The sequence below is a fragment of the Salmo salar genome, unplaced genomic scaffold (assembly GCF_965601325.2).
Source record: "Salmo salar unplaced genomic scaffold, fSalSal1 ptg000136l, whole genome shotgun sequence".
Taxonomy (NCBI): domain Eukaryota; kingdom Metazoa; phylum Chordata; class Actinopteri; order Salmoniformes; family Salmonidae; genus Salmo; species Salmo salar.
The window spans coordinates 1,898,142-1,919,711 of record NW_027675321.1 but is presented as its reverse complement, the minus strand read 5'-3'; the positions used below and the strand labels follow the sequence as shown (position 1 = coordinate 1,919,711).

The 21,570-nt window shown below is 41.1% G+C and overlaps 1 long non-coding RNA gene across 1 annotated transcript in view; it reads right to left on the bottom strand.

Moving 5' to 3' along the window:
* The window catches only part of LOC123732121 (uncharacterized), a 48,447-nt gene extending 28,340 nt beyond the window's left edge, over positions 1–20,107 (bottom strand). The window contains exon 1 of the long non-coding RNA XR_014383163.1: positions 20,025–20,107. This is a non-coding gene — a long non-coding RNA (uncharacterized LOC123732121). The remainder of the gene's footprint in view (positions 1–20,024) is intronic.
* Positions 20,108–21,570: the final 1,463 nt, after the last annotated feature.

The following is a 21,570-nucleotide window of genomic DNA, read 5'->3' as shown; positions in this document are numbered from 1 at the left end:
AGTGGCAGTATAATTTTTCAACATTTTTCAGATATCAGTGTCCTGAAACCTGCCATATCTATTCGTAAATTAATGTATCATCATTAAAAATGACAAATGATCAAAGTATTGCCTGCAGATAGAAACATGTATAGTACAAATATTTGAGTAGACTGCCCAGACCAGTTTAAAAGCAGTATCAGTCAAAAGACAGACAGTGAGGTATCAGATTTAGATTGTATTGAGCATACAGTCCAAACCATATCTATTTTGACAGTGAAGATAACATTTTAAATGTGGCTCTGTACTCCAACATTTTGGATTTCAGATCAAATGTTTCATATGAGGTAACAGTATATAATGTCACCTTTTATTTGAGGGTATTTTAATACATACAGTTGAAGTCAGAAGTTTACATACACCTTAGCCAAATACATTTAAACTCCATTTTTACAATTCCTGACATTTAATCCTAATAAAAATTCCCTGGCTTAGGTCAGTTAGGATCACCACTTTCTTTTAAGAATGTGAAATGTCAGAATAATAGTAGAGAGAATGATTAATTTCAGCTTTTATTTCTTTCATCACATTCCCAGTGGGTCAGAAGTTTACATACACTCAATTAGTATTCGGTAGCATTGCCTTTAAATTGTTTAACTTGGGTTAAACGTTTCGGGTAGCCTTCTACAAGCTTCCCACAATAAGTTGGGTGAATTTTGGCCCATTCCTCCTGACAGAGCTGGTGTAACTGAGTCAGGTTTGTAGGCCTCCTTGCTCGCACACGCTTTTTTATTCTGGCCACACATTTTCTATAGGATTGAGGTCAGGCTTTTGTGATGGCCACTCCAATACCTTGACTTTGTTGTCCTTAATCCATTTTGCCACAACTTTGGAAGTATGCTTGGGGTCATTGTCCATTTGGAAGACCCATTTGTGACCAAGCTTTAACTTCCTGACTGATGTCTCGAGATGTTGCTTCAATATATCCACATAATTCTCCTGCCTCATGATGCCATCTATTTTGTGAAGTGAACCAGTCCCTCCTGCAGCAAAGCACCCCCACAACATGATGCTGCCACCGCCGTGCTTCACAGTTGGGATGGTATGACGGCTGTGTGGTCCCATGGTGTTTAGACTTGCGTACTATTGATTGAACGTGTTACCTTCAGGCGTTTGGAAATTGCTCCCAAGGATGAAGCAGACTTGTGGAGGTCTACAATTTTTTTTCTCTGAGATTTTGGCTGATTCCTTTTCATTTTCCCATGATGTCAAGCAAAGAGGCACTGAGTTTGAAGGTAGGCCTTGAAATACATCGAAATTATGTCAATTAGTCTATCAGATGCTTCTAAAGCCATGACATAATTTTCTGGAATTTTCCAAGCTGTTTAAAGGCACAGTCAACTTAGTGTATGTAAACTTCTGACCCACTGGAATTGTGATACAGTGAATTATAAGTGAAATAATCTGTCTGTAAACAATTGTTTCAAAAATTACTTGTGTCATGCACAAAGTAGATGTCCGAACCGACTTGCCAAAACGATATAGTTTGTTAACAAGAAATTTGTGGAGAGGTTCAAAAACATGTTTTAATGACTCCAACCTAAGTGTATGTACACTTCCGACTTCAACTGTATGTGATTGACGATTAAAAATTAAATTCTGATGATGCCATGATTAAGAAAAATCATGAATAAATCATGAATCAGAATGAGTGAGAAAGTTACAGAGGCCACAACAGAACATGCTAACCTCTCACCATTACCATTAACAGAGGCTACAACAAAACATGCTAACCTCTCACCATTACCAATAACAGAGGATACAACAAAACATGCTAACCTCTCACCATTACCAATAACAGAGGCTACAACAAAACATGCTAACCTCTCACCATTACCAATAACAGAGGCTACAACAAAACATGCTAACCTCTCACCATTACCAATAACAGAGGCTACAACAAAACATGCTAACCTCTCACCATTACCGATAACAGAGGCTGCAACAAAACATGCTAACCTCTCACCATTACCAATCCCAGTGGGGGTATGATCCTTGTGCCTCTGTAACTTTCTCATTCATCATCATTCTCGATTCATTCTTATTCTTACTGACAATACAAGTAAAGTGACTCCAAAATGACAGGACATTATTCACCAATCAGTTTCTATTAGGAAAAACATCATCCAAAATACAATCAAAACAAACTGCAAATGAATTCAACAAGTTAGTAGAATCACAAGCTTGATGTAATCACTGCAGGCATGGAATATGTGACCAAATACTAAACTTATGACAACTTTAATACAATATAAGTGAATTTGTCCGAATATGTTCAACTTTTTCAAATGGGAGAACTAAATACATAAAGTGCTTTCCTTTCTTAACAGTAACACAGCTATGTATGAAAATACCCTCAAATAAAAGGTGACATTCTGTACTGTCACCTAATAAGAAACATTCCACCTCATATCCAAAATGCTGGAGCATAGCACCACATTTAAAACTGTAAGCTTCACTGTCCAAACACATATGGTGTGGACTATGTGTGCCTGGTAAACACATATGGATCTGGTGAACAGTTATCACTTGTTGACCAACTACAGGAATACTGACCTCAGAGTCTCCAGTTTACAGTGGGGATTCCCCAGTCCAGCAGAGAGCAGCTCCACTCCTGAATCCTTCAGGTCATTGTTACTCAGGTCCAGCTCTCTCAGGTGTGAGGGGTTTGAACTGAGAACTGAGACCAGAGAATCACAGCCTTCCTCTGTGACTCCACAGCCTGACAGCCTGCAAAGAGTCAAATCATATTAAAATCACACTGCTATTCTTTGGTGGTGAAAATAGTGGCAGTATCATTTTTCAACATATTCAGATATCAGTGTCCTGAAACCTTCCATATCTATTCGTAAATGAATGTATCATCATTAAAAATGACAAATTATCAAAGTTTTGCCTGCAGATAGAAACATGTATAGTACAAATATTTGAGTAGACTGACCAGACCAGTTTAAAAGCAGTATCAGTCAAAAGACAGACAGTGAGGTATCAGATTTAGATTGTATTGAGTATACAGTCCACACATATCTATTTTGACAGTGAAGATAACATTTTAAATGTGGCTCTAAACTCCAACATTTTGGATTTCACATCAAATGTTTCATATGAGGTGACAGTATATAATGTCACCTTTTATTTGAGGATATTTTAATACATACAGTTGAAGTCAGAAGTTTACATATACCTTAGCCAAATGCATTTAAACTCAATTTTTACAATTCCTGACATTTAATCCTAATAAAAATTCCCTGTCTTAGGTCAGTTAGGATCACCACTTTATTTTAAGAATGTGAAATGTCAGAATAATAGTAGAGAGAATGATTTATTTCAGCTTTTATTTCTTTCATCACATTCCCAGTGGGTCAGAAGTTTACATACACTCAATTAGTATTTGGTAGAATTGCCTTTAAATGGTTTAACTTGGGTTAAACGTTTCGGGTAGCCTTCCACAAGCTTCCCACAATAAGTTGGGTGAATTTTGTCCCATTCCTCCTGACAGAGCTGGTGTAACTGAGTCAGGTTTGTAGGCCTCCTTGCTTACACACGCTTTTTAATTCTGGCCACACATTTTCTATAGGATTGAGGTCAGGCTTTTGTGATGGCCACTCCAATACCTTGACTTTGTTGTCCTTAATCCATTTTGCCACAACTTTGGAAGTATGCTTGGGGTCATTGTCCATTTGGAAGACCCATTTGTGACCAAGCTTTAACTTCCTGACTGATGTCTCGAGATGTTGCTTCAATATATCCACAATTTTCCCTCCTCGTGATTCCATCTATTTTGTGAAGTGCACCAATCCCTCCTGCTGCAAAGCACCCCCACAACATGATGCTGCCACCGCCGTGCTTCACAGTTGGGATGGTATGATGGCTGTGTGGTCCCATGGTGTTTAGACTTGCGTACTATTGATTGAACGTGTTACCTTCAGGCGTTTGGAAATTGCTCCCAAGGATGAAGCAGACTTGTGGAGGTCTACAATTTTTTTTTCTGAGATTTTGGCTGATTCCTTTTCATTTTCCCATGATGTCAAGCAAAGAGGCACTGAGTTTGAAGGTAGGCCTTGAAATACATCCAAATTATGTCAATTAGTCTATCAGATGCTTCTAAAGCCATAAAATCATTTTCGGGAATTTTCCAAGCTGTTTAAAGGCACAGTCAACTTAGTCTATGTAAACTTCTGACCCACTGGAATTGTGATACAGTGAATTATAAGTGAAATAATCTGTCTGTAAACAATTGTTTCAAAAATTACTTGTGTCATGCACAAAGTAGATGTCCTAACCGACTTGCCAAAACTATAGTTTGTTAACAAGAAATTTGTGGAGTGGTTGAAAAACACGTTTTAATGACTCCAACCTAAGTGTATGTACACTTCCGACTTCAACTGTATGTGATTCACGATTAAAAACGAAATTCTGATGATGCCATGATTAAGAAAAATCATGAATAAATCATGAATCAGAATGAGTGAGAAAGTTACAGAGGCCACAACAAAACATGCTAACCTCTCACCATTACCAATAACAGAGGCTACAACAAAACATGCTAACCTCTCACCATTACCATTAACAGGTGCTACAACAAAACATGCTAACCTCTCACCATTACCAATAACAGAGGCTACAACAAAACATGCTAACCTCTCACCATTACCAATAACAGAGGCTACAACAAAACATGCTAACCTCTCACCATTACCAATAACAGAGGGGGTTTGATCTTTGTTAGTAGAATCACAAGCTTGATGTAATCACTGCAGGTGTCAGGAATCCCGCTTCCTGAGCCTGTTTCTGCCTGAGCTGACTGTTTTCTGTTTGGAGTGTGTCTAAGGTTTCTGAACGCACCCTGTCTGGTTGCCAGGCGACGAAGTTAGGCGGGAGATCTAGTGATTACCCTACACCTGCATCTCATCAACCTTCTGCACACCTGGTCCTGATCATCACCTCTTCATAAGCCCTGAGCTGACATCCATTCCCTGCTGGATCGTTAGCAACGAACAGCCTCATGTTTCCTGAGCTAGTCTTGTTGTTTTGTTCTTGTTACTGGTTACTCACCCCCCGTTTACTCTGTCTACAGTCATCCTCCCGGAACATTCAACTCCCTTGCCTGGCCGTCGGTGGATACAGTGACTTCATTGAATCCACCCATCTACTCTCATCAACTCACCTCCGCTGCCGCTCCGTCTCCTGGATCACTCAAATTACACATCAAGACTACCAATAAATACTCACCTTCATTTTACTCACCTTGTCCTGGTCTGCTTCTGGGTTCTGTCTTAGAGAAACGTGACAGCAGGCATGGAATATGGGACAACATGCTAAACTTATGACTACTTTAATACACTATAAGTAATATGTCCGAATAGTTACGACTTTTTCAAATGGGAGAACTACATGCATAAAGTACTTTATCTGATAATACTGACCTCAGAGTCTCCAGTTTACAGTGGGGATTCCCTAGTCCAGCAGAGAGCAGCTTCACTCCTGAATGCTTCAGGTCATTGTTACTCAGATCCAGCTCTCTCAGGTGTGAGGGGTTTGACTCCAGAGCTGAGACCAGAGAAGCACAGCCTTCCTCTGTGACTCCACAGCCTGACAGCCTGACAAAGAGATCATGACTTCAAACACATTGTTAACCTGTTAGGGCTAGGGGGCAGTATTGACACTCCTGGATAAAAAACATACCCGATTTAATCTGGTTACCACTCCTACCCAGTAACTAGAATATGCATATACTTATTACATATGGATAGAAAACACCCTACATTTTCTAAAACTGTTTGAATGGTGTCTGTGAGTATAACAGAACTCAAATGGCAGGTCAAAACCTGAGAGATTCCTTTACAGGAAGTGGCCTGTCTGACCATTTCTTGAACTTCTTTTCCATCTCTATCATTTACTAAGGATCTCTGCTCTAACGTGACACTTCCCACGTCGTCCATAGGCGCTCAGAGCCCGGGAAAAAACAGAATGTCGTCATTCCAGCCCCAGGCTGAAACACATTATCGCCTTTCTCAAGTGGCCGATCAAGGGACACTGGGCTTATGCGCGTGACCCCGACCGCCCCCGCCTTTGGGATTTTTTCCTCTGTTTGCCGAAAAGGAGATTCCCTGTCGGAATATTATCGCTTTTCTACGAGAAAAATGTCGTAAAAATTTATTTTAAACAGCGGTTGACATGCTTCGAAGTACGGTAATGGAATATTTAGAATTTTATTGTCACGAATTGCGCCATGCGCGCGACACTTCTTTACTATTTCGGATAGTGTCTGGAACGCACGAACAAAACGCCGCTATTCGGATATAACGATGGATTATTTTGGACCAAACCAACATTTGTTATTGAAGTAGCAGTCCTGGGTGTGCATTCTGACGAAGACAACAAAAGGTAATCAAACTTTTATAATAGTAAATATGATTATGGTGAGTGCTAAACTTGCCGGGTGTCTAAATAGCGAGCCCGTGATGCCTGGGCTATGTACTTAGAATATTGCAAAATGTGCTTTCACCAAAAAGCTATTTTAAAATCGGACATATCGAGTGCATAGAGGAGGTCTGTATCTATAATTCTTAAAATAATTGTTATGCTTTTTGTGAACGTTTATCGTGAGTAATTTAGTAAAATGTTAGCGAATTCCCCGGAAGTTTGCGGGAGGTATGCTAGTTCTGAACGTCACATGCTAATGTAAAAAGCTGGTTTTTGATATAAATATGAACTTGATTGAACAAAACATGCATGTATTGTATAACATAATGTCCTAGGGTTGTCATCTGATGAAGATCATCAAAGGTGAGTGCTGCATTTAGCTGTCTTCTGGGTTTTGGTGACATTATATGCTGGCTTGAAAAATGGGTGTCTGATTATTTCTGGCTTGGTACTCTGCTGACATAATCTAATGTTTTGCTTTCGTTGTAAAGCCTTTTTGAAATCGGACAGTGTGGTTAGATTAACGAGAGTCTTGTCTTGAAATGGCTGTAAAATAGTCATATGTTTGAGAAATTGAAGTAATAGGATTTTTAAGGTTTTGAAAATCGCGCCACAGGCTGGCAGTGGCTGTTACGTAGGTGGGACGCAAGCGTCCCACCTAGCCCATAGAGGTTAATTTAGTGTAGAAGGACAATGGCAGATGCATTTGGTTAATTCTCCCAAACAACATATATATTCTTCTTCTGTGTCCTAGAATTGTATGGTCATATTGTTATACTAATGTGAAAATCAATGCATTTATTCACACACACACACACACACACACACACACACACACACACACACACACACACACACACACACACACACACACACACACACACACACACACACACACACACACACACACACACACACACACACACACACACACACACACGACACACACACACTGGACACACAGTCAGCATATAACTTTGTCCAAGTGGTGGTCAGAATGTTTGTATTACCTAGCCTGAAAAGTCAAACATGTCTGATATGAACATTGACATAAACCCTCTACATACTTGAGTTTCTCCAGTCTGCAGTGTGGATCCTCCAGTCCAGCAGAGAGCAGTCTGACTCCTGAGTCTCCTGGGTGATTGTAGCTCAGGTCCAGCTCTCTCAGGTGTGAGGGGTTTGACCTCAGAGCTGAGACCAGGGAAGCACAGCCTTCCTCTGTGACTCCACAGCCTGACAGCCTGCAACGAGATCATCATGACTTCACAAACACACTGTTTAGTTAACACCAGTAGTGTTGAAGGACAATGGAAGATGCATTTGGTTTATTCTCTCAAACAACATATAGATTCATCTTCCGTCAGCTACAATTGTATGGTCATATTGTTATACTAATGTGAAAATCAATGCATTTATTCAATGTTTTCAATGTGATATTATACACATATTATAATGCATATTTTTCTTTAACCTGAATATTTCTTCCTGATGATTAGATTTTATATGTCATTTTATGTACTCACAGAAATGCACTGGAGGCTTTGAACACTGGCAGCAGCCTCAGAAGACCTTCCTCTGATCTGGAGTATTTCTTCAGGTCAAACACATCCAGCTCCTTTTCTGAAGTCAGCAACACAAAGACCAGAGCTGACCACTGTGCAGGTGACAGGTTGGGTTTTGAGACACTTCCTGAGCTCAGGTAGCTTTGGATCTCCTCCACTAGAGAATGGTCATTCAGTTCATTCAGACAGTGGAACAGATTGATGCTCCTCTCTGTAGAGGGATTCTCCCTGATCTTCTTCTTGATGTACTTGACTGTTTTTTCATGGGTCTTTGAGCTGCTTCTTGTCTTTGTCAGTAGATCTCGTAAGTGCTTCTGATTGGACTCCAGTGAGAGTCCCAGAAGGAAGCGGAGGAACAGGTCCAGGTTTCCCGTCTCACTGTGTAAGGCTTTATCCACAGCACTCTTGTAGAAAGAAACTTCAGACTTGTCTCTGAACAGCGCAGAAAGGTTCCTGGACGTTGATTGCGGTTCGGCCATTAGATTCTCATTGTTGTTAATGAATGAGAGGAACACATACACAGCAGCCAGAAACTCCTGAATGCTCAGATGAACAAAGCAGTACACCTTGTCTTGGTACAGAACACATTCCTCTTTAAAGAGCTGTGTGCACAATCCTGAGTACACCGAGGCTTCATTGACATCAATGCCAGCCTCTTTCAGGTCTTCTTCATAGAAAATCAGATTGCCATTCACTAGCTGTTGAAAAGCCAGTTTTCCCAGTGACAGAATGCTCTCTTTATTCCAGTGGGGACCTGTCTCTTCTTTCCCAAGATACTTTTCATTCTTCTGTTTGGTATGAAACACCACAAGGTGTGTGTACATCTCAGTCAGAGTCTTGGGCATCTCTTCTCTCTTATGTTTCAGTATGTGTTCGAGGACTGTTGCAGAGATCCAACAGAAGACTGGAATGTGGCACATGATGTGGAGACTCCTTGATGTCTTTATGTGTGAGATGATTCTGCTGGCCAGGTCCTCATCACTGAATCTCTTCCTGAAGTACTCCTCCTTCTGTGGGTCATTGAACCCTCGTACCTCTGTCACCTGGTCAACACACCCTGAAGGGATCTTATTGGCTGCTGCAGGTCGGGTAGTTATCCAGAGGAGAGCAGAGGGAAGCAGATTTCCCTTGATGAGATTTGTCAGCAGAACATCCACTGAGGTTGACTCTGTGACGTCACAACAGATCTTGTTCTTCTGGAAGTCTAGGGGCAGTCGGCACTCATCCAGACCATCAAAGATGAACACAACTTTGTACTTGTCGTAATTGGAGATTCTTGATTGTTTGATTTCCATTGAGAAGTGATTGAGAAGTTCAATCAAAGTGTGTTTGTCCCCTTTCATCAAATTCAGCTCCCGAAAAGGGAATGAAAACACAAATTGAACATCCTGATTGGCTTTTCCTTCAGCCCAGTCCAGAATGAACTTCTGCACAGAGACTGTTTTTCCAATGCCAGCGACTCCCTTTGTCAGCACAGTTCTGATACGTTTGTCTTGTCTGGTTAAGGGTTTGAAGATGTCGTTACATTTGATTGCAGTCTCTGGTCTTGCTTGTTTCCTGGTTGTTGTCTCAATCTGTCTCAGCTCATGTTCATTATTGACCTGTCCTGTTCCTCCCTCTGTGATGTAGAGCTCTGTGTAGATCTTATTGAGAAGTATTGGGTTTCCTTGTTTAGCGATCCCCTCAAATACACATTGAAACTTCTTCTTTAGATTAGATTTGAGTTCACGTTGGCAAATCACAGCAGGATCATCTGAATCTAGAAATAACACAGAGGATATTAATATTACATCTGTTTTAATGCCTACAGTATTGTAGGACTGTTATAACATTTTAATTTATAATCATTTATTCTCTTAACTGACTGTATAAATGTGTAAATGTTTTCATAATGCATTACAGACTGGTGTAACTGATTATATTATTATTGGTATTATTAATGTTGTCTCTCTCTCTCTGTTTCTCTCTCTAAATGAATCACCACAACACATCCCTTCTGCTACTTGATGAGGTCACTAGGTGTTGTGTTAAGGCTGCTACAATATCATTGAGTTACACAGCTACTTTAGCTGTACTTTAGCTACAGCTTTTAAATGTTATAAAACAGCATTCAACATGAGGCAGAAAGCTCTTACATTTCTCCAGTGTGTCAGCAAGCTCCTTCTGGTTCATTTTCCTCAGGACGTGCAGTGTGATCTTCAGAGCCCCCTCTCTGGCACTGCTCTCCTGCTTCTCATCTTCAGCATCCACCACTTCCTCATCCTGCTTCTGACTCTCAAAGCCTTCTGGGAGTTTTGGACTAAGAATCTTCTTGAACATCTTCAGCTCGTTCTTCACAAATGTCATAATTTTCTCTTCAAGCATCTGAAATAAGTCATGTAAATAAGTTAAGCAAGAGAAGAATTGGTTTCTCATTAATACAATAATAACTTTACTTGAGGAAAACAAAAACAAATGTTCATAACAGGATCACATACACTGAATATAGAGTCCAGGTCTGTTTGATGACTCTGGGAAGACTGACCACTGAGAATCTCTGACTCTGATCTCTCCTGTTGGTTTCTGTGGACAAAACATGGGATTACGTCTCCTCATCCAGGGAGTACACACACACACACACACACACACACACACACACACACACACACACACACACACACACACACACACACACACACACACACACACACACACACACACACACACACACACACACACACACACACACACACACACACACACACACAGGGAGGGAATGTTGTGTTTGTTTAATATTGTTTTAGGACTATGAAAATGGACATAAGGATTAGCCTATGGATTATGAAAACAACAAAAATAAATGGGAAAATGGGAGAGGAGAAATGACTACAGACAGTGTTGTTAAACTCACTGACCATGACCCATGAGTTCTTCTTACCTTTGTTCAGTAGAAAAGTCTCCCTCTCTAAAGTGATTAGGTTGCTTCATAGACTTGTCACTCTTCATGGACACACAGCTGGGTGCAGGGGAGGCTGGTCTCTCCTGCTTGATTGGACTTCAACACAACAGAGACAAACATTACATCTCTCATCTACTCTGAGCTCAGATGGGGAAACATAAGAAGAGTTTCATTCCAAAACGCAACATATCACTTTACAGACTCTCAGGAGTTAACACACTCAGGTCAGGGAGAGATGGAGAGGCAGGTTTGTGGTCCCCCCCTAGACTCTCAGGAGTTAACACACTCAGGTCAGGGAGAGTTGGAGAGGCAGGTTTATGGTTCCCCCCTAGACTCTCAGGAGTTAACACACTCAGGTCAGGGAGAGATGGAGAGGCAGGTTTATGGTTCCCCCCTAGACTCTCAGGAGTTAACACACTCAGGTCAGGGAGAGATGGAGAGGCAGGTTTATGGTTCCCCCCTAGACTCTCAGGAGTTAACACACTCAGGTCAGGGAGAGTTGGAGAGGCAGGTTTATGGTTCCCCCCTAGACTCTCAGGAGTTAACACACTCAGGTCATATAGTATGTCTATAAGACCTCTGGACACACACACACACACACACACACACACACACACACACACACACACACACACACACACACACACACACACACACACACACACACACACACACACACACACACACACACAACCAGACCAAGAGAGACAGACAGACTGAAAGCGGGACAGACAGTCAGAGACAGGCAAAGACAGACAAACAGACAGACAGAGACACAGACAGAAAGATACAGACAGACAGACAGACAGAGACACAGACAGAAAGATACAGAGACACAGACAGAAAGCGGGACAGACAGTCAGAGACAGACAGACAGACAGACAGAAAGAGACAGACAGACAGACAGACAGACAGACAGACAGACAGACAGACAGACAGACAGACAGACAGACAGACAGACAGACAGACAGACAGACAGAGACACAGACAGAAAGCGGGACAGACAAACAGAGATAGACAGAGACAGACAGAGACAGAGACAGACAGGGGAGGCTCGTGTCTCCTCCTTTATTGGACTTCAACACAACAGAGACAAACATTACATCTCTCATCTACTCTGAGCTCAGATGGGAAACATAAGAAGAGCTCTGGATCAGACAGACAGACAGACAGACAGACAGACAGACAGACAGACAGACAGACAGACAGACAGACAGACAGACAGACAGACAGACAGACAGACAGACAGACAGACAGACAGACAGACAGACAGACAGACAGACAGAAAGCGGGACAGACAAACAGAGATAGACAGAGACAGAGACAGAGACAGACAGACACAGACAGACACATACAGACCAAGAGAGACAGACAGACTGAAAGCGGGACAGACAGTCAGAGACAGGCAAAGACAGACAAACAGACAGACAGAGACACAGACAGAAAGATACAGACAGACAGACAGAGACACAGACAGAAAGATACAGACAGACAGACAGAGACACAGACAGAAAGATACAGACAGACAGAGACACAGACAGAAAGCGGGACAGACAGTCAGAGACAGACAGACAGAAAGAGACAGACAGACAGACAGACAGACAGAGACACAGACAGAAAGCGGGACAGACAAACAGAGATAGACAGAGACAGACAGAGACAGAGACAGACAGGGGAGGCTGGTGTCTCCTCCTTTATTGGACTTCAACACAACAGAGACAAACATTACATCTTTCATCTACTCTGAGCTTGGTGTGTTTTTCACTATCTAATCATGACATTGGGTTGTTCAATGACAGACATGTATTTGTTTAAAAATCTATAACTTAATGATTTCATTTCAGAGAAGACAAATAATAATATTTTTTTACAAAATTGTATATATCTGCCTGCCTCTCAACTGTGACCGTTTCAATTCGTCATATGTAGCAACATTTGAAATTGTGTTTTTTACGTTGGATAAAAGTAGAGACTCAGAGCTAGAAAATGGTATATCAGACACTACAGTTGAGGAACAATGGGAAAGTAATTCTGCTTTCAAAGTTGATCAACTTGTAACATCACCTTTGAGAAAATGTCCTTTGAATTTTTTGGTACCTACTGGAGAGCTCTTCTTTGTCTACAGGGCTGTTACTTTGGCAGATAATGTCACCCATCTAAATAAATAGTTGTTATATATATAATTAACTAAATGTATGGTGTTTTTGTTTTATGTCAGTTTAATTTTGTTATGCTATAAACATTTTATTTTATTGTAAGTGGTAAAAGGAACTAGAAAATGTTATATTTTGCGATTCTGAGTAATTACTACTTTAGTAAAGAATTACACATTATTCAGTACTACTGCAGTTGCTACATAATTCCAATAGATGGGAGCATAAGACCACAAATGATATTTCAGAAGATTAGTTTAGTTTTCTCCCTGGATACACCACCACTCCCCGCGCTTCTTTCTGTCCCTTTACACACTGCTAACGCAAGAGACTGAAAAAGCATTTAGCAGATTACTGTGAAGTAATATAATGATGATTCATGTTTATTATTACCTGTTTTTATGCTCATGTTTTGAAATTATACTTCATTAATATAACGATTATCAATAAGTCTGAACATTAATTTAGTCACCTCTAGTTGAGAAAAATTGTCAAATTCATCAACCAGCATCGAGCCACTCTGTCTTCTCTCTCTAGTAGTCAACTCAGCCCCGGTAAAAAGCTGGTGTCGTCACTCTGCCTTCTCTCTCTAGTAGTCAACTCAGCCCCGGTAAAAAGCTGGTGTCGTCACTCTGCCTTCTCTCTCTAGTAGTCAACTCAGCCCCGCTAAAAAGCTGGTGTCGTCACTCTGCCTTCTCTCTCTAGTAGTCAACTCAGCCCCGCTAAAAAGCTGGTGTCGTCACTCTGCCTTCTCTCTCTAGTAGTCAACTCAGCCCCGGTAAAAAGCTGGTGTCGTCACTCTGCCTTCTCTCTCTAGTAGTCAACTTAGCCCCAGTAAAAAGCTGGTGTCGTCACTCTGTCTTCTCTCTCTAGTAGTCAACTCAGCCCTGGTAAAAAGCTGGTGTCGTCGCTCTGTCTTCTCTCTCTAGTAGTCAGCCTGTCAGCCCTGGTAAAAAGCTGGTGTCGTCACTCTGCCTTCTCTCTCTAGTAGTCAACTCAGCCCTGGTAAAAAGCTGGTGTCGTCGCTCTGCCTTCTCCAGGGGCATGTTGAGGTAAATTTACTAACCGGTAGGGTTTAATGATGTAATTTATTGGCGGGCTGGAAGACGCACTCTTGTCTTTTCTATTCCGAGGTTGTTTACTCGCAATATCAGATATTAAGATGACTTTTTATAATGCATGTATACTGAGGTTGAGGTTTTGACTAGCGATTATTTACCCGGTGTTCAATACCTGCTATAATCACTATTTTGTTGCTCTCCCGAAAGCAATACAGGCCCATTACGAGATATATAGCTAACTAAAGTAATGAGTGACCATTTTAGAAAATCATGGGACATATAGTCTGTGTTTGCATGCTATTTTATGTCAATCATATTGCTGCCTGTAGCCTATAACTGATGCTTTGTGGTCTTATGCTGCCATCTATTGGAAATCTTTAGCAATTAAAAGTTATTAATGCACATTCAGACGTTGGTGAGGCAGCTAAAAAAATTTAAAAAAAATGGAATGTGTCCAGCCTACTTTAGGCGCCCCGAAAATAATATTCAAAAGATTGGTCCTTGGATACAGAGGGGTTAAACACTAAAGTTACCGTCCATCTAGTGAAGAGAGGAGAACCGGACAGAGGTAGCCAGCATCCGTCAACGAGAGAGGGAGGATAGGATAACTAGGATTCTGCTGGTAGAGTAGCGAGCTAGCTTACCTAGCTGTACCGACTAGCTAGGATAACTAGGATGCTGCTGGTAGAGTAGCTAGCTAGCTTACCTAGATGTACCGACTAGCTAGGATAACTAGGATGCTGCTGGTAGAGTAGCTAGCTAGCTTACCTAGCTGTACCGACTAGCTAGGATAACTAGGATGCTGCTGGTAGAGTAGCTAGCTAGCTTACCTACAGTGGGGGGAAAAAAGTATTTGATCCCCTGCTGATTTTGTACGTTTGTAATGTTATATAATGATTTGCATTTTAATGAGGGAAATAAGTATTTGACCCCTCTGCAAATCATGACTTAGTACTTGGTGGCAAAACCCTTGTTGGCAATCACAGAGGTCAGATGTTTCTTGTAGTTGGTCACCAGGTTTGCATACATCTCAGGAGGGATTTTGTCCCACTCCTTTTTGCAGATCTTCTCCAAGTCATTAAGGTTTCGAGGCTTACGTTTGGCAACTCGAACCTTCAGCTCCCTCCACAGATTTTCTGTGGGATTAAGGTCTGGAGACTGGCTAGGCCACTCCAGGACCTTAAAATGTGCTTCTCCTTGAGGCACTCCTTTGTTGCCTTGGCTGTGTGTTTTGAGTCATTGTCATGCTGGAATACCAATCCACGACCCATTTTCAATGCCCTGGCTGAGGGAAGGATGTTCTCACCCAAGATTTGACAGTACATGGCCCCGTCAAATGATGCGGTGAAGTTGTCCTGTCCAGAAAACACCCCCAAAGCATAATGTTTCCACCTCCATGTTTGACGGTGGAGATGGTGTTCTTGGGGTCATAGGCAGCATTCCTCCTCCTCCAAACACGGCGAATTGAGTTGATGCCAAAGAGCTCCATTTTGGTCTCATCTGACCACAACACTTTCACCAGTTGTCCTCTGAGTCATTCCGATGTTCATTGGCAAACTTCAGACGGGCATGTATATGTATTCTTGAGCAGGGGGACCTTGCGGGCGCTGCAGGATTTCAGTCCTTCACGGCGTAGTGTGTTACCAATTGTTTTCTTGGTGACTGTGGTCCCAGCTGCCTTGAGATCATTGACAAGATCCTCCCGTGTAGTTCTGGGCTGATTCCTCACCGTTCTCATGATCATTACAACCCCACGAGGTGAGATCTTGCATGGAGCCCCAGGCCAAGGGATATTGACAGTTCTTTTGTGTTTCTTCCATTTGCGAATAATCGCACAAAATGTTGTCACCTTCTCACCAAGCTGCTTGGCGATGGTCTTGTAGCCCATTCCAGCCTTGTGTAGGTCTACAATGTTGTCCCTGACATCCTTGGAGAGCTCTTTGGTCTTGGCCATGGTGGAGAGTTTGGAATCTGATTGATTGATTGCTTCTGTGGACAGGTGTCCTTTTTACAGGTAACAAGCTGCGGTTAGGAGCACTCCCTTTAAGAGTGTGCCCCTAATCTCAGCTCGTTACCTGTATAAAAGACACCTGGGAGCCAGAAATCTTTCTGATTGAGAGGGGGTCAAATACTTATTTCCCTCATTAAAATGCAAATCAATTTATAACATTTCTGACATGTGTTTTTCTGGAAAGTTTTGTTGTTATTCTGTCTCTCACTGTTCAAATAAACCTACCATTAAAATTATAGACTGATCCTTTCTTTATCAGTGGGCAAACGTACAAAATCAGCAGGGGATCAAAAACTTTTTCCCCCACTGTGGCTGTACCGACTAGCTAGGATAACTAAGATGCTGCTGGTAGAGTAGCTAGCTAGCTTACCTAGCTGTACCAACTAGCTAGGATAACTAGGATGCTGCTGGTAGAGTAGCTAGCTAGCTAGCTTATCCAGCTGTACCGATTAGCTTGGATAACTAGGATGCTGCTGGTAGAGTAGCTAGCTAGCTTACCTAGCTGTACCGACTAGCTAGGATAACTAGGATGCTGCTGGTAGAGTAGCTAGCTAGCTTACCTAGCTGTACCGACTAGCTTGGCTAGCTAGCAGGACGTTCGTCTGTCGTTTGTCTCGATGATGATGACGAATCCGGTGAACCACAAAATGAAACAAGGATAGAGAGTGAAAAGGATCTGGCTACACTCATACTGTCCCTGACCAAAAAGCAAAAATCTAATTGAACAATAAACTTCGGCGTCTCAACACTGTAGTGAACTCCGTACGGGGACGCGGACAGTTCTGTACGGGGACGGGGACAGATCCAGAACGCGGACATAAGCAGTGCCACACAATCAACTAAACCCAGTCTTTACAGTGGGTTACATTAGTGATATTCATTTTTTATTATTATGTTAAACAAACATTTATTATAACAATATTTTCAGATCTGGGCCCATGTCCACAAAGCGTCTCAGAGTAGAGAATTGGTCATATAAGTGCTGAGAATAAAGACATTTGACACTTATGGGTATAAATTAAAGCTATGCATGAAGTCTCTAGTCCTACCTAGTCGGCAGATATTTAGGACACCTCGTGAGCTGTCCTAAGTAGTTAAGAGTTAACAGCAGGTATCTTGATAATACTATAGAACAATGCAGTGAGTCAGTGGTTCCTGCACCACATGTAAATACTTTGGAGTCGTAAAAATAATGTTTTATATTTCTATATGATCAATCCATAAAATGTCCGGGTGCTGGAAAAAACAGGAGGAATTGATCTGACCACTGGAGGGCTGCTGGGTTCACATCCTCAAAACATTCACCTTTCATTGGACCTGTGGCTGAAAGGTGGCTGGTTTGAATCCCGGGCCGGGCGCTGGAAAAAACAGGAGGAATTGATCTGACCACTGGAGGGCTGCTGGGTTCACATCCTCAAAACAATCACCATTCGTTGATCAGAACTCTAGAGGTTCTTCTTCACTGAACCCAAAAATATATATCACTTTTAGTAATTCCATATATTAAGGAAGTGATAGAAGCCTTTTTGGTTCTATAAGGAACCTTCTTTTCTAAGAGTGTAAAATAAACAAGTTTTTCTTTAGATTATTTAATTATCTACATCATGTTATTTCAAGATATCCCTTTGGAGCGCAACATCACGTTGTTAAGAAATTATCCTAAATTGGGCATGGCTTTAAAATGGGCAATTGAATGCATCTAGGGTGTTCCAGCGAAACAATGGATATATAGAGTTTTGCAATAAAACATTTTTTATACACAATCTAAAGAAATTCATAAATAATCTGAGAACAGTAATATTGAAGGTACCCATTAGCAACCATTTCTGATTAAAAAACAAATGTGAACATTTTTGGAAATATCATTTCTGAAATAAACTATTCATAATTCTTAAACAAAATTGTCATCTCACCTCTTAGATTTGGTGTCATGTTCCCCAGAGAGACTCATTTTAGAGAACTGACCCCTAAACAGAGATCCAGCATGTTGGTTGTGGTTAACACAGTGACAACTAAACAGAGATCCAGCATGATGGTTGTGGTTAACACAGTGACAACTAAACAGAGATCCAGCATGTTGGTTGTGGTTAACACAGTGACAACTAAACAGAGATCCAGCATGTTGGTTGTGGTTAACACAGTGACAACTAAACAGAGATCCATCATGTTGGTTGTGGTCAACACAGTGACAACTAAACAGAGATCCAGCATGATGGTTGTGGTTAACACAGTGACAACTAAACAGAGATCCAGCATGTTGGTTGTGGTTAACACAGTGACAACTAAACAGAGATCCAGCATGTTGGTTGTGGTTAACACAGTAACAACTAAACAGAGATCCAGCATGTTGGTTGTGGTTAACACAGTAACAACTAAACAGAGATCCAGCATGTTGGTTGTGGTTAACACAGTGACCCCTAAACAGAGATCCAGCATGTTGGTTGTGGTCAACACAGTGACAACTAAACAGAGATCCAGCATGTTGGTTGTGGTCAACACAGTGACAACTAAACAGAGATCCAGCATGTTGGTTGTGGTTAACACAGTAACAACTAAACAGAGATCCAGCATGTTGGTTGTGGTTAACACAGTAACAACTAAACAGAGATCCAGCATGTTGGTTGTGGTTAACACAGTGACAACTAAACAGAGATCCAGCATGTTGGTTGTGGTTAACACAGTGACAACTAAACAGAGATCCAGCATGTTGGTTGTGGTTAACACAGTGACAACTAAACAGAGATCCAGGTTGTAGGTTGTGGTTAACACAGTGACAACTAAACAGAGATCCAGCATGTTGGTTGTGGTCAACACAGTGACAACTAAACAGAGATCCAGCATGTTGGTTGTGGTTAACACAGTAACAACTAAACAGAGATCCAGCATGTTGGTTGTGGTTAACACAGTAACAACTAAACAGAGATCCAGCATGTTGGTTGTGGTTAACACAGTGACAACTAAACAGAGATCCAACATGTTGGTTGTGGTTAACACAGTGACAACTAAACAGAGATCCAGCATGTTGGTTGTGGTTAACACAGTGACAACTAAACAGAGATCCATCATGTTGGTTGTGGTCAACACAGTGACAACTAAACAGAGATCCAGCATGTTGGTTGTGGTCAACACAGTGACAACTAAACAGAGATCCAGCATGTTGGTTGTGATTAACACAGGGCCAACTAATTATTGTAGGTCAATTGTTCTCTTTTATTCATTATCTCTTAGAAATAAAACATTTACTAACAGACATAGAAAGACACATCCAAACAGTTAGGTGATTTAATATTTTTCACAATTTCTCCATGTAGTGGAACTAATAATAATAAAACAATTTAACAACAACAATATAATATTAATAAGTCACTTTCTCTTTTAATAATTTCTCTCATTCTAGTGTGTTGCTTTGTTCAACAGGTATGATATAATTATGCTGTTACTGAATTCAGTTCATAATAACAATGTTAAGAAAAGTATGTTCAGTGGTTTCATACCAAATTACACAGGAAGCAGGAGCTCATTGTAGTTTAGAAAACAACAAATGTTCTGATATTCTGAAAGATGATTTAGAACTATGATACATTAAAATTTTTACAAATTGTAAAATAATCACGATAAACAAATCGTATAATACGATATATGAACAATATGTTTTTGAATTTGACTTGCCTACGCCCAGTTAGCGCCATTTTGTATGATTGAACTGTCACATAACTGTCCCAGGTGAAATGGACTTTTAGATCTGAGTGTTTTACTGTCATTCAGTATAATAAAATAAAACCATACATTTAATTTCTCTACACACTTTACAATAATCACTGGGAAGATTCTTACCTTGTAGCCTGAATTCACAACCAGAACATGTCAAGTCATTGAGATATTTTCCGTTGGGCTGAGAGAGCACCTTCCTGATAACAAGTGGCTCTGTATCTATGTTCTAGGTACAGTCGATCTTTGGATGCAATAATATCTGGTCAAAGTCTAGTGACACAACACCATAGTATATCATAAACATAACAGCAGTTGGCCAGAAAAGGCCATGACATACTATAAAACAGGGTTCATCAACAACACCATAGTATATCATAAACATAACAGCAGTTGGCCAGAAAAGGCCATGACATACTATAAAACAGGGTTTGTCAACTAGATTTGGCTTCGGGTGTCACGGTTGTCATAGAGAGGAGCGGACCAAAGTGCAGTGTGATTATCGTTCCACATATTTTATTGAACTGTGAAACTATGCAATACATACACATAACCTAAAGAACAAAAAAACAACAAACCGTGATGCAGAGGTGAAACATACACTACTCAAAAACAATCTCCCACAAACCCAGGTGGGAAAAACACCTACTTAAGTATGATCTCCAATTAGAGACAACGATGACCAGCTGCCTCTAATTGGAGATCATCCCAAACAAAACCCAACATAGAAATACAAAACTAGAAAACAACATAGAAAAACTAAACTAGAAACCCCCCTGTCACGCCCTGACCTACTCTACCATAGAAAATAACAGCTTTCTCTGGTCAGGACGTGACATCGGGAGAATGTTTTTCTGAGTTAAAGTGGGCGGGCCAGAACATAATTAGCGTATAATATTAGCACAATTAATAGGCCTACACTACAAATTTAACAACATGTTTAACACATTTGATTAGTACATAGTACATTCAGTGACAATAAAATAATTTAGATCTGATAAAATCATAAAATCACCAATATCTCTATTCAATTATAACTTTTTGTTTATTTCTCTGTGTGTTGATTGGTGGGGAAAAACAGGTCTACGTAGCCTACTGTAGTCTACACTACTTTATTAATATCAACATTCATTCAGAACAATGAGCTTGATAGCAAGAGAACATGTCGTTCTCAAAAAGTAACAAAAATGCATGGTGACAGTTTTGGAGGAATTGGCTACAGACAAGTCTATGGATAGCATAATTGCGTCTGTCAAACAGGTGCCCCTGTCTGTGACATCAGCCGGACGCCGTGTCTGTGCTCTGGCGGATGATGTGCATAGGATTGTTCTGGAGGGGCTCAGTCAGGCTGAGCATTTTCCCCTGGCTATTGATGAGAGTACTGACAACACCGATGTAGCACAGTTGTGTGTATATGTCCGTTATTTTCATGGGAAGGACACACCACCGGGGACGTTCCCCTGGAAGGACACACCACCGGGGACGTTCCCCTGGAAGGACACACCGCCGGGGACGTTCCCCTGGAAGGACACACCGCCGGGGACATCCTATTCACAAAGCTGGAACAATTGTTTACGTAGCATGGCCTGTCATTCGAAAAAGTCAACTTTGTGATCACCGTCAGGGCTCCTGCTATGGTGGACAGACACAGGGGCCTGGTCAGCAGGTTGAA